Source organism: Triticum aestivum, chromosome 1D (assembly GCF_018294505.1).
Source record: "Triticum aestivum cultivar Chinese Spring chromosome 1D, IWGSC CS RefSeq v2.1, whole genome shotgun sequence".
NCBI classification, from domain to species: Eukaryota; Viridiplantae; Streptophyta; class Magnoliopsida; order Poales; family Poaceae; genus Triticum; species Triticum aestivum.
The window spans coordinates 76,269,807-76,283,553 of record NC_057796.1 but is presented as its reverse complement, the minus strand read 5'-3'; positions in this window follow the sequence as shown (position 1 = coordinate 76,283,553).

Genomic DNA, 13,747 nt, shown 5'->3' with positions numbered 1-13,747 from the left:
GATTTATGAGTTGACCCGTCGCCGAGGAATAAGTGTTCAACAAGCCTTTAACAACATCCGCTTGCTGGCCAGAAGCTTTAAAAAACAGCATGGTGTCATCCGCAAATAGAAGATGAGATATCTCCGGTGCACCACGACAAATGCTCACCCCGTTCAATCTTCCCTCATTAACTGACTTAGACAGAAGAGCAGATAAAGCATCAGCAACAAAGAGAAAAAGGAACGGAGACCATGGGTCACCTTGTCGAAGGCCTCTAGATGGAGAAAAAACTTCCAATAGTTTCCCATTAAATTTAACCGAATATCGGACTGATTTAACACGCGTCATAATCCAGGCAATCCACTGATTAGAAAACCCCCATCTGCTAAGGGCCTTCTCCAAAAAATCCCAGTCGACACGATCATACGCCTTCGAGAGGTCCAGTATGTACGCACAAACTACCTGACTGTTGCTCTTCAGAGATTCTATGTGACGGATGCACTCGAAAACAATGATAGAATTATCCGAAATGAGTCGTCCCGGAATAAAAGCACTTTGGTTCTCAGAAATCAGCTCCGCCAGCAAGGGACGGAGACGATTAACCAAACATTTAGATACAAGTTTGTAGATAACATTGTATAAGCTGATCGGCCTGAAATCCTTAAGTTCCTTGGGGTGAGGGACTTTCGGAATGAGGACAATCGCTGTATCATTAATACCTTCTGGCATAGAGCCAGCGACAAAAAACTCCAAAACTGCTGCAGTAATTTCAGATTTTAGAGCTGACCAGTTCCGTTGATGATATGCCGTGAAACCATCCATGCAGGAGCTTTCAGCGGGCCGATTTGAAACAGGGCGTTGGACACTTCCTCCTCAGAAAACAGCGCGCTCAACATGGCGTTCATCTGTTCAGTTACCTTCGGCTCGATACCATCAAGCACGACATCGGGTGTTAGAGTCGGATCTTTGGTGTATACTTCCTTGAAGTAGGAAGTGTCCATGTGTTCCATGTCCGACGGAGAAGAACACCACGAGCCATCATTGCACCATAATATCTGAATGTAATTCCTTCGCGCACGCCACAATGCTCGCCTATGCAAATATGTCGTGTTCTGTTCACCTTCTTTCAGCCACGTAATGCGCGATCTCTGAAGCCACATCATCTCTTCCCTATATAGTAGTTCATCAAGCTAAGACATCTTCTGACGGATCATCGCTCTGTCAGCATCTCTTAGCTGTAAATCAGCCAGCTCGGCCCTCAGCTTCTCAAGTTTTGTAGCAACATGGCCGAAGTTCTCTTTACTCCAAGCCCGAAGGCCATTCATCATTTCATGCAGGGCGTCCCGCACAGCCGCAAGCTTGCCGGTGGGTTTACTCTTCTTCCATCTACTCGCCACCACATCTGACAGCGCCGGGTGGCATTGCCACATAATCGCATATCTTGGTGAGGCCCTATTCCTCTTCGGATCCACGAGAGTAAGCTAAACCAAGATCGGGCTATGGTCTGAACACGATGATGCAAGATGAAGAACTTGTGCGACATGGAAGAGCTCCCTCCAGTTTTCATCCGCATATGCTCGGTCAAGGCGAACTCGCACGTTCCTCTCACCAAGTTGCGCATTATCATATGTGAAAGGATACCCTGAAAAACCGAGGTCCCATAACTCGCATGCCAACGAACAGTCACGGAACATCACCATCTGATTTTCAGAACGCTGGGTTATGGACATATGCTCATGTTGCCACATCGCCTCGTTGAAGTCGCCACACACTAACCACGGCTCCGAAGAGAACGCGCGAAGCTGGGAGAGTGAACTCCACATGTGATGACGGTTTTCCACCCGAGGTTCACCATAAACAAATGTCGTTCTCCAGTTCTTTTCACTTGCCACATCTACAATCCACACATCAATGTACCGTGCACAGGAATCCAACACTGTCACATGCAACTTCTCATCCCAATAGAGCGCAAGTCCACCACTGAGCCCATCACTCGACACACCCGCAAAACACTTCATCTGTAACCTCCACTTTAGTTTCTCCATCTTTGAAGAGGCATGTCTTGTTTCTAAAAGAAAAACAAGCCCCGGGGAATTGGCTTTAGAGAGGGCCAAAACCTCACGAACTGTCCGGCGGTCCCCCCTCGACAGTTCCAAACTAAGATATTCATTGCATCCAGAGGTCCTCCTCAAGGGAGGCCGCCGATCTATCTCCTGACACACCACGTGAGTCAACACGGGCTCTCTTGCTGTTACTGCTGCTGGTAGGCGGGGCCTGCTCTCCATCCTCACCCATCCCCTGAGTAAGCACCAGCACACCACTCGGTCGTGTACATGCTGAGTTATCGGGCCCTGGTGCTACATCATCCATGGAGAGTCTCTTACGAGCAGAAGGATCTCCATGCCGGTGTTTGTGTCCTTCCTTGGCTGGGCTTGAGGCCGTATCCAAGATGTCCGGATCGACCACAGTTTTTCCCGGCGACTTCTGCTGTTGAGATTGAGGTGTAGGTTGCTTCTGACTTCTTTCCCGGCCAAAACTATCATTTGATGGGGGCTTATTCAGCCCATCCGCATAGAGCCAAGTACCATACTTCTTGTCCTTCTCCTCATGCACCCCTGATCCGCACTCCTTACAGTCATGACCAATCAGCCCACATACGTTGCAGAAGCATGCTAATTTCTCATACCGCAAAAAATAAACTTGGCATTCTTTCCCCCTCACAATACTGACGTACTTGGTGAGAGGGCGACGAACATTGATAACCCACAAGTATAGGGGATCGCAACAGTTTTCGAGGGTAGAGTATTCAACCCAAATTTATTGATTCGACACAAGGGGAGCCAAAGAATATTCCCAAGTATTAGCAGCTGAGTTGTCAATTCAACCACACCTGGAAGACTTAATATCTGCAGCAAAGTGTTTAGTAGCAAAGTAGTATGGAAGTAACAGTAACGGTGGCAAAAGTAATAGTAGCAGTTTTTGTAGTAATTGTAAAAGTGGCAACGGAAAAGTAACTAAGCGAAGATCAATATGTGAAAAGCTCGTAGGCAATGGATCAGTGATGGATAATTATGTTGGATGCGATTCCTCATGCAACAGTTATAACATAGGGTGACACAGAACTAGCTCCAGTTCATAAATGTAATGTAGGCATGTATTCTGAATATAGTCATACGTGCTTGTGGAAAAGAACTTGCATGCCATCTTTTTCCTACTCTCCCGTGGCAGCGGGGTCCTATTGGAAACTAAGGGATATTAAGGCCTCCTTCTAATAGAGTACCCGACCAAAGCATTAACACTTAGTGAATACATGAACTCCTCAAACTACGGTCATCACCAGGAGTGGTCCCGATTATTGTCACTTCGGGGTTGCCGGATCATAACACATAGTAGGTGACTAATGACTTGCAAAATAGGATCAAGAACTCACATATATTCATGGAAACATAATAGGTTCAGATCTGAAATCATGGCACTCGGGCCCTAGTGACAAGCATTAAGCATAGCAAAGTCATAGCAACATCAATCTCAGAACATAATGGATACTAGGGATCAAACCCTAACAAAACTAACTCGATTACATGATAAATCTCATCCAACCCATCACCGTCCAGCAAGCCTACGATGGAATTACTGAAGGAATTATGCCCTAGAGGCAATAATAAAGTTATTATTTATCTCCTTATATCATGGTAAATGTTTATTATTCATGCTAGAATTGTATTAACCGGAAACATGATACATGTGTGAATACATAGACAAACAGAGTGTCACTAGTATGCCTCTACTTGACTAGCTCGTTAATCAAAGATGGTTATGTTTCCTAGCCATAGACATGAGTTGTCATTTGATTAACGGGATCACATCATTAGGAGAATGATGTGATTGACTTGACCCATTCCGTTAGCTTAGCACTCGATCGTTTAGTATGTTGCTATTGCTTTCTTCATGACTTATACATGTTCCTATGACTATGAGATTATGCAACTCCCGTTTACCGGAGGAACACTTTGTGTGCTACCAAACGTCACAACGTAACTGGGTGATTATAAAGGTGCTCTACAGGTGTCTCCTGAGGTACTTGTTGGGTTGGCGTATTTCGAGATTAGGATTTGTCACTCCGATTGTCGGAGAGGTATCTCTGGGCCCTCTCGGTAATGCACATCACTTAAGCCTTGCAAGCATTGCAACTAATGAGTTTGTTGCGAGATGATGTATTACAGAACGAGTAAAGAGACTTGCCGGTAACGAGATTGAACTAGGTATCAAGATACCGACGATCGAATCTCGGGCAAGTAACATACCGATGACAAAGGGAACAACGTATGTTGTTATGCGGTATGACCGATAAAGATCTTCGTAGAATATGTGGGAGCCAATATGGGCATCCAGGTCCCGCTATTGGTTATTGACCGGAGACGTGTCTCGGTCATGTCTACATAGTTCTCGAACCCGTAGGGTCCGCACGCTTAACGTTACGATGACAGTTATATTATGAGTTTATATGTTTTGATGTACCGAAGTTTGTTCGGAGTCCCGGATGTGATCACGGACATGACGAGGAGTCTCGAAATGGTCGAGACATAAAGATTGATATATTGGAAGCCTATGTTTGGACATCGGAAGTGTTCCGGGTGTAATCGGGATTTTTCCGGAGTATCGAGAGGTTACCGGAACCCCCCGGTAACTTAATGGGCCTTAGTGGGCCTAGGTGGAAGAGAGGAGAGGAGGCCAGGGCAGGGCCGCGCGCCCCTCCCCCCAGTCCGAATAGGACAAGGAGAGGGGGGCGGCGCCCCCCTTCCTTCCTCCCCTCCACCTCTTCCCCCTTTCTCTCCTAGTCCAACATGGAAAAGGGGGGGGGAGTCCTACTCCCGGTAGGAGTAGGACTCCTCCTGGCGCGCCTCTCCTCTAGGCCGGCCGAACCCCCCCTTGCTCCTTTATATACGGGGGCAGGGGGCACCTCTAGACACACAATTGATCATTGATCTCGTAGCCGTGTGCGGTGCCCCCCTCCACCATATTACACCTCGATAATATCGTAGCGGTGCTTAGGCGAAGCCCTGCGTCGGTAGAACATCATCATCGTCACCACGCCGTCGTGCTGACGAAACTCTCCCTCAACACTCGGCTGGATCGGAGTTCGAGGGACGTCATCGAGCTGAACGTGTGCTAAACTCGGAGGTGCCGTGCGTTCGGTACTTGATCGGTCGGATCGTGAAGACGTACGACTACATCAACCGCGTTGTGTTAAACGCTTCCGCTTTCGGTCTACGAGGGTACGTGGACAACACTCTCCCCTCTCGTTGCTATGCATCACCATGATCTTGCGTGTGCGTAGGAATTTTTTTGAAATTACTACGTTCCCCAACAGTGGCATCCGAGCCTGGTTTTATGCGTTGATGTTATGCACGAGTAGAACACAAGTGAGTTGTGGGCGATATAAGTCATACTGCTTACCAGCATGTCATACTTTGGTTCGGCGTTATTGTGAGATGAAGCGGCCCGGACCGACATTACGCGTACGCTTACGCGAGACTGGTTTCACCGTTGCGAGCACTCGTTGCTTAAAGGTGACCGACGGGTGTCTGTCTCTCTCACTTTAGTTGAACCGAGTGTGGCTACGCCCGGTCCTTGCGAAGGTTAAAACAGCACCAACTTGACAAACTATCGTTGTGGTTTTGATACGTAGGTAAGAACGGTTCTTGCTAAGCCGGTAGCAGCCACGTAAAACTTGCAACAACAAAGTAGAGGACGTCTAACTTGTTTTTGCAGGGCATGTTGTGATGTGATATGGTCAAGACATGATGCTAAATTTTATTGTATGAGATGATCATGTTTTGTAACCGAGTTATCGGCAACTGGCAGGAGCCATATGGTTGTCGCTTTATTGTATGCAATGCAATCGCCATGTAATTGTTTTACTTTATCACTAAGCGGTAGCGATAGTCGTAGAAGCATAAGATTGGCGAGACGACAACGATGCTACGATGGAGATCAAGGTGTCGCGCCAGTGACGATGGTGATCACGACGGTGCTTCGGAGATGGAGATCACAAGCACAAGATGATGATGGCCATATCATATCACTTATATTGATTGCATGTGATGTTTATCTTTTATGCATCTTATCTTGCTTTGATTGACGGTAGCATTATAAGATGATCCTTCACTAAATTATCAAAGTATAAGTGTTCTCCCTGAGTATGCACCGTTGCGAAAGTTCTTCGTGCTGAGACACCACGTGATGATCGGGTGTGATAGGCTCTACGTTCAAATACAACGGGTGCAAAACAGTTGCACACGCGGAATACTCAGGTTAAACTTGACGAGCCTAGCATATAACAGATATGGCCTCGGAACACGGAGACCGAAAGGTCGAGCGTTAATCATATAGTAGATATGATCAACATAGTGATGTTCACCGTTGAAACTACTCCATCTCACGTGATGATCGGACATGGTTTAGTTGATATGGATCACGTGATCACTTAGAGGATTAGAGGGATGTCTATCTAAGTGGGAGTTATTAAGTAATATGATTAATTGAACTTGAATTTATCATGAACTTAGTACCTGATAGTATCTTGCTTGTCTATGTTAATTGTAGATAGATGGCCCGTGCTTTTGTTCCGTTGAATTTTAATGCGTTCCTTGAGAAAGCAAAGTTGAAAGATGATGGTAGCAATTACACGGACTGGGTCCATAACTTGAGGATTATCCTCATTGCTGCACAGAAGAATTACGTCCTGGAAGCACCGCTGGGTGCCAGGCCTACTGTAGGAGCAACACCAGATGTTATGAACTCTGGCAGAGCAAAGCTGATGACTACTCGATAGTTCAGTGTGCCATGCTTGACGGCTTAGAACCGGGTCTTCAACGACGTTTTGAACATCATGGAGCATATGAGATGTTCCAGGAGTTGAAGTTAATATTTCAAGCAAATGCCCGGATTGAGAGATATGAAGTCTCCAATAAGTTCTACAGCTGCAAGATGGAAGAGAATAGTTCTGTCAGTGAGCATATACTCAAAATGTCTGGGTATAACAATCACTTGATTCAACTGGGAGTTAATCTTCCGGATGATAGCGTCATTGACAGAATTCTTCAATCACTGCCACCAAGCTACAAGAGCTTCGTGATGAACTATAATATGCAAGGGATGAATAAGACGATTCCCAAGCTCTTCGCAATGCTAAAAGCTGCGGAGGTAGAAATCAAAAAGGAGCATCAAGTGTTGATGGTCAATAAGACCACTAGTTTCAAGAAAAATGGTAAAGGGAAGAAGAAGGGGAACTTCAAGAAGAACAGCAAACAAGTTGCTGCTCAGGAGAAGAAACCCAAGTCTGGACCTAAGCCTGAGACTGAGTGCTTCTACTGCAAGCAGACTGGTCACTGGAAGCAGAACTGCCCCAAGTATTTGGCGGATAAGAAGGATGGCAATGTGAACAAAGGTATATGTGATATACATGTTATTGTTATTGATGTGTACCTTACTAATGCTCGCAGTAGCACCTGGGTATTTGATACTGGTTCTGTTGCTAATATTTGCAACTCGAAACAGGGGTTGCGGATTAAATGAAGATTAGCTAAGGACGAGGTGACGATGCGCGTGGGAAATGGTTCCAAAGTTGATGTGATCGCGGTCGGCACGCTACCTCTACATCTACCTTCGGGATTAGTTTTAGACCTAAATAATTGTTATTTGGTGCCAGCGTTAAGCATGAACATTATATCTGGATCTTGTTTGATGCGAGACGGTTATTCATTTAAATCAGAGAATAATGGTTGTTCTATTTATATGAGTAATATCTTTTATGGTCATGCACCCTTGAAGAGTGGTCTATTTTTGTTGAATCTCGATAGTAGTGATACACATATTCATAATATTGAAGCCAAAAGATGCAGAGTTGATAATGATAGTGCAACTTATTTGTGGCACTGCCGTTTAGGTCATATCGGTGTAAAGCGCATGAAGAAACTCCATACTGATGGACTTTTGGAACCACTTGATTATGAATCACTTGGTACTTGCGAACCATGCCTCATGGGCAAGATGACTAAAACACCGTTCTCCGGAACTATGGAGAGAGCAACAGAATTGTTGGAAATCATACATACAGATGTATGTGGTCCGATGAATATTGAGGCTCGTGGCGGATATCGTTATTTTCTCACCTTCACAGATGATTTGAGCAGATATGGGTATATCTACTTAATGAAACATAAGTCTGAAACATTTGAAAAGTTCAAAGAATTTCAGAGTGAAGTTGAAAATCATCGTAACAAGAAAATAAAATTTCTACGATCTGATCATGGAGGAGAATATTTGAGTTATGAGTTTGGTCTTTATTTGAAACAATGTGGAATAGTTTCGCAACTCACGCCACCCGGAACACCACAGCGTAATGGTGTGTCCGAACGTCGTAATCGTACTTTACTAGATATGGTGCGATCTATGATGTCTCTTACTGATTTACCACTATCATTTTGGGGTTATGCTTTAGATACGGCTGCATTCACGTTAAATAGGGCACCATCAAAATCCGTTGAGACGACGCCTTATGAACTGTGGTTTAGCAAGAAACCAAAGTTGTCGTTTCTTAAAGTTTGGGGCTGCGATGCTTATGTGAAAAAACTTCAAACTGATAAGCTCGAACCCAAATCGGAGAAATGTGTCTTCATAGGATACCCAAAGGAGACTATTGGGTACACCTTCTATCACAGATCCGAAGGAAAAACTTTTGTTGCTAAATTCGGAAATTTTCTAGAGAAGGAGTTTCTCTCGAAAGAAGTGAGTGGGAGGAAAGTAGAACTTGATGAGGTAACTGTACCTGCTCCCTTGTTGGAAAGTAGTTCATCACAGTAACCAGTTTCTGCGACACCTACGCCAATTAGTGAGGAAGTTAATGATGATGATCATGAAACTTCAGATCAAGTTATTACTGAACCTCGTAGATCAACCAGAGTAAGATCCGCACCAGAGTGGTACGGTAATCCTGTTCTGGAGGTTATGTTACTAGACCATGACGAACCTACGAACTATGGTGAGCCCAAATTCCGCAAAATGGCTTGAGGCCATGAAATCTGAGATGGGATCCATGTATGAGAACAAAGTATGGACTTTGGTTGACTTGCCCGATGATGGGCAAGCCATTGAAAATAAATGGATCTTCAAGAAGAAGACTGACGCTGACGGTAATGTTACTGTCTATAAAGCTCGACTTGTTGTGAAAGGTTTTCGACAAGTTCAAGGGATTGACTACGATGAGACCTACTCACCCGTAGCGATGCTTAAGTCTGTCAGAATCATGTTAGCAATTGCCGCATTTTATGATTATGAAATTTGGCAAATGGATGTCAAAACTGCATTCCTGAATGGATTTATGGAAGAAGAGTTGTATATGATGCAACCGGAAGGTTTTGTCGATCCAAAGGAAGCTAACAAAGTGTGCAAGCTCTAGCGATCCATTTATGGACTGGTGCAAGCCTCTCGGAGTTGGAATAAACGCTTTGATAGTGTGATCAAAGCATTTGGTTTTATACAGACTTTTGGAGAAGCCTATATTTACATGAAAGTGAGTGGGAGCTCTGTAGCATTTCTGATATTATATGTGGATGACATATTGCTGATTGGAAATGATATAGAATATCTAGATAGCATAAAGGGATACATGAATAAGATTTTTTCAATGAAAGACCTCGGTGAAGCTGCGTATATATTGGGCATCAAGATTTATAGAGATAGATCAAGATGAAGGAAATATGCCCTAGAGGCAATAATAAAGTTATTATTTATTTCCTTATATCATGATAAATGTTTATTATTCATGCTAGAATTGTATTAACCGGAAACATAATACATGTGTGAATACATAGACAAACAGAGTGTCACTAGTATGCCTCTACTTGACTAGCTCGTTAATCAAAGATGGTTATGTTTCCTAGCCATAGACATGAGTTGTCATTTGATTAACGGGATCACATCATTAGGAGAATGACGTGATTGACTTGACCCATTCCGTTAGCTTAGCACCCGATCGTTTAGTATGTTGCTATTGCTTTCTTCATGACTTATACATGTTCCTATGACTATGAGATTATGCAACTCCCGTTTACCGGAGGAACACTTTGTGTGCTACCAAACATCACAACGTAAATGGGTGATTATAAAGGTGCTCTATAGGTATCTCGAAAGGTACTTGTTGGGTTGGCGTATTTCGAGATTAGGATTTGTCACTCCGATTGTCGGAGAGGTATCTCTGGGCCCACTCGATAATGCACATCACCATAAGCCTTGCAAGCATTGTGACTAATGAGTTAGTTGCGGGATGATGTATTACGGAACGAGTAAAGAGACTTGCCGGTAACGAGATTGAACTAGGTATCGAGATACCGACGATCAAATCTCGGGCAAGTAACATACCGGTGACAAAGGGGACAACGTATGTTGTTATGCGGTCTGACCAATAAAGATCTTCGTAGAATATGTGGGAGCCAATATGGGCATCCAGGTCCCGCTATTGGTTATTGACCGGAGACGTGTCTCGGTCATGTCTACATAGTTCTCGAACCCGTAGGGTCCGCACGCTTAACGTTACGATGACAGTTTTATTGAGTTTTGATGTACCGAAAGAGTTCGGAGTCCCGGATGAGATCGGGGATATGACGAGGAGTCTCGAAATGGTCGAAACGTAAAAATCGATATATTGGACGACTATATTCGGACTTCGGAAAGGTTCCGAGTGATTCGGGTATTTTTCGGAGTACCGGAGAGTTACGGGAATTCGTATTAGGCCTTAATGGCCATACGGGAAAGGAGAGAAAGGCCTCAAAAGGTGGCTGCGCCCCTCCCCTTCGTCTGGTCCGAATTGGACTAGGGAAGGGGGACGCCTCCTTCCTTCCTTCTCTTTTTCCCTTCCCCTTTTCCTATTCCATGTGGGAGGAGGAATCCTACTAGGACTAGGGAGTCCTAGTAGGACTCCAACCTTCTGGCGCGCCCCAGGGGCTGGCCGGCCTCCCCTCCTCCATCCTTTATATACGGGGGCAGGGGGGCACCCCATAGACACAACAATTGATCCTTGAGATCTCTTAGCCGTGTGCGGTGCCCCCCTCCACCAAATTACACCTCGATAATACCATTGCGGAGCTTAGGCGAAGCCCTGCGTCGGTGGAACATCATCATCATCACCACGCCGTCGTGCTGACGAAACTCTCCCTCAACACTCGGCTGGATCGGAGTTCGAGGGACGTCATCGAGCTGAACGTGTGTAGAACTCGGAGGTGCCGTGCGTTCGGTACTTGATCGGTCGGATCGTGAAGACGTACGACTACATCAACCGCGTTGTGATAACGCTTCCGCTGTCGGTCTACGAGGGTACGTGGACAACACTCTCCCCTCTCGTTGCTATGCATCACCATGATCTTGCGTGTGCGTAGGAATTTTTTTGAAATTACTACGTTCCCCAACACAAGACGCTTAATTGGACTTTCACAAAGCACATACCTTGACAAAGTTTTGAAGAAGTTCAAAATGGATCAAGCAAAGAAAGGGTTCTTGCCTGTGTTACAAGGTGTGAGATTGAGTAAGACTCAATGCCCGACCACTGCAAAAGATAGAGAGAAGATGAAAGATGTTCCCTATGCTTCAGCCATAGGTTCTATCATGTATGCAATGTTGTGTACCAGACCTGATGTATGCCTTGCTATAAGTCTAGCAGGAAGGTACCAAAGTAATCCAGGAGTGGATCACTGGACAGCGGGCAAGAACATCCTAAAATACCTGAAAAGACTAAGGATATGTTTCTCGTATATGGAGGTGACAAAGAGCTCATCGTAAATGGTTACGTTGATGCAAGCTTTGACACTGATCCGGACGATTCTAAATCGCAAACCGGATACGTGTTTACATTGAACGGTGGAGCTGTCAGTTGGTGCAGTTCTAAACAAAGCGTCGTGGCGGGATCTACATGTGAAGCGGAGTACATAGCTGCTTCGGAAGCAACAAATGAAGGAGTCTGGATGAAGGAGTTCATATCCGATCTAGGTGTCATACCTAGTGCATCGGGACCAATGAAAATCTTTTGTGATAATACTGGTGCAATTGCCTTAGCAAAGGAATCCAGATTTCACAAGAGAACCAAGCACATCAAAAGACGCTTCAATTCCATCCGGGATTAGTCCAGGTGGGAGACATAGAAATTTGCAAGATACATACGGATCTGAATTTTGCAGACCCGTTGACTAAGACTCTTCCACGAGCAAAACATGATCAGCACCAAGGCTCCATGGGTGTAAGAATCATTACTGTGTAATCTAGATTATTGACTCTAGTGCAAGTGGGAGACTGAAGGAAATATGCCCTAGAGGCAATAATAAAGTTATTATTTATTTCCTTATATCATGATAAATGTTTATTATTCATGCTAGAATTGTATTAACCGGAAACATGATACATGTGTGAATACATAGACAAACAGAGTGTCACTAGTATGCCTCTACTTGACTAGCTCGTTAATCAAAGATGGTTATGTTTCCTAGCCATAGACATGAGTTGTCATTTGATTAACGGGATCACATCATTAGGAGAATGATGTGATTGACTAGACCCATTCCGTTAGCTTAGCACTCGATCGTTTAGTATGTTGCTATTGCTTTCTTCATGACTTATACATGTTCCTATGACTATGAGATTATGCAACTCCCGTTTACCGGAGGAACACTTTGTGTGCTACCAAACATCACAACGTAACTAGGTGATTATAAAGGTGCTCTATAGGTGTCTCCGAAGGTACTTGTTGGGTTGGCGTATTTCGAGATTATAATTTGTCACTCCAATTGTCGGAGAGGTATCTCTAGGCCCTCTCGGTAATGCACATCACTTAATCCTTGCAAGCATTGCAACTAATGAGTTTGTTGCGAGATGATGTATTACAGAACGAGTAAAGAGACTTGCCAGTAACGAGATTGAACTAGGTATTAAGATACCGACGATCGAATCTCGGGCAAGTAACATACCAATGACAAAGGGAACAACGTATGTTGTTATGCGGTCTGACCGATAAAGATCTTCGTAGAATATGTGGGAGCCAATATGGGCATCCAGGTCCCGCTATTGGTTATTGACCGGAGACGTGTCTCGGTCATGTCTACATAGTTCTCGAACCCGTAGGGTCCGCACGCTTAACGTTACGATGACAGTTATATTATGAGTTTATATGGTTTGATGTACCGAAGGTTGTTCGGAGTCCCGGATGTGATCATGGACATGACGAGGAGTCTCGAAATGGTCGAGACATAAAGATTGATATATTGGAAGCCTATGTTTGGACATCGGAAGTGTTCCGGGTGAAATCGGGATTTTTCCGGAGTATCAGGAGGTTACCGAAACCCCCCGGTAACTTAATGGGCCTTAGTGGGCCTAGGTGGAAGAGAGGAGAGGAGGCCAGGGCAGGGCCGCGCGCCCCTCCCCCCAGTCCGAATAGGACAAGGAGAGGGGGGCGGCGCCCCCCCTTCCTTCCTCCCTTCCACCTCTTCCCCCTTTCTCTCCTAGTCCAACATGGAAAAGGGGGGGAGTCCTACTCCCGGTAGGAGTAGGACTCCTCCTGGCGCGCCTCTCCTCTAGGCCGAACCCCCCCTTGCTCCTTTATATACGGGGGCAGGGGGGCACCTCTAGACACACAATTGATCATTGATCTCTTAGCCGTGTGCGGTGCCCCCCTCCACCATATTACACCTCGATAATATCGTAGCGGTGCTTAGGCGAAGCGCT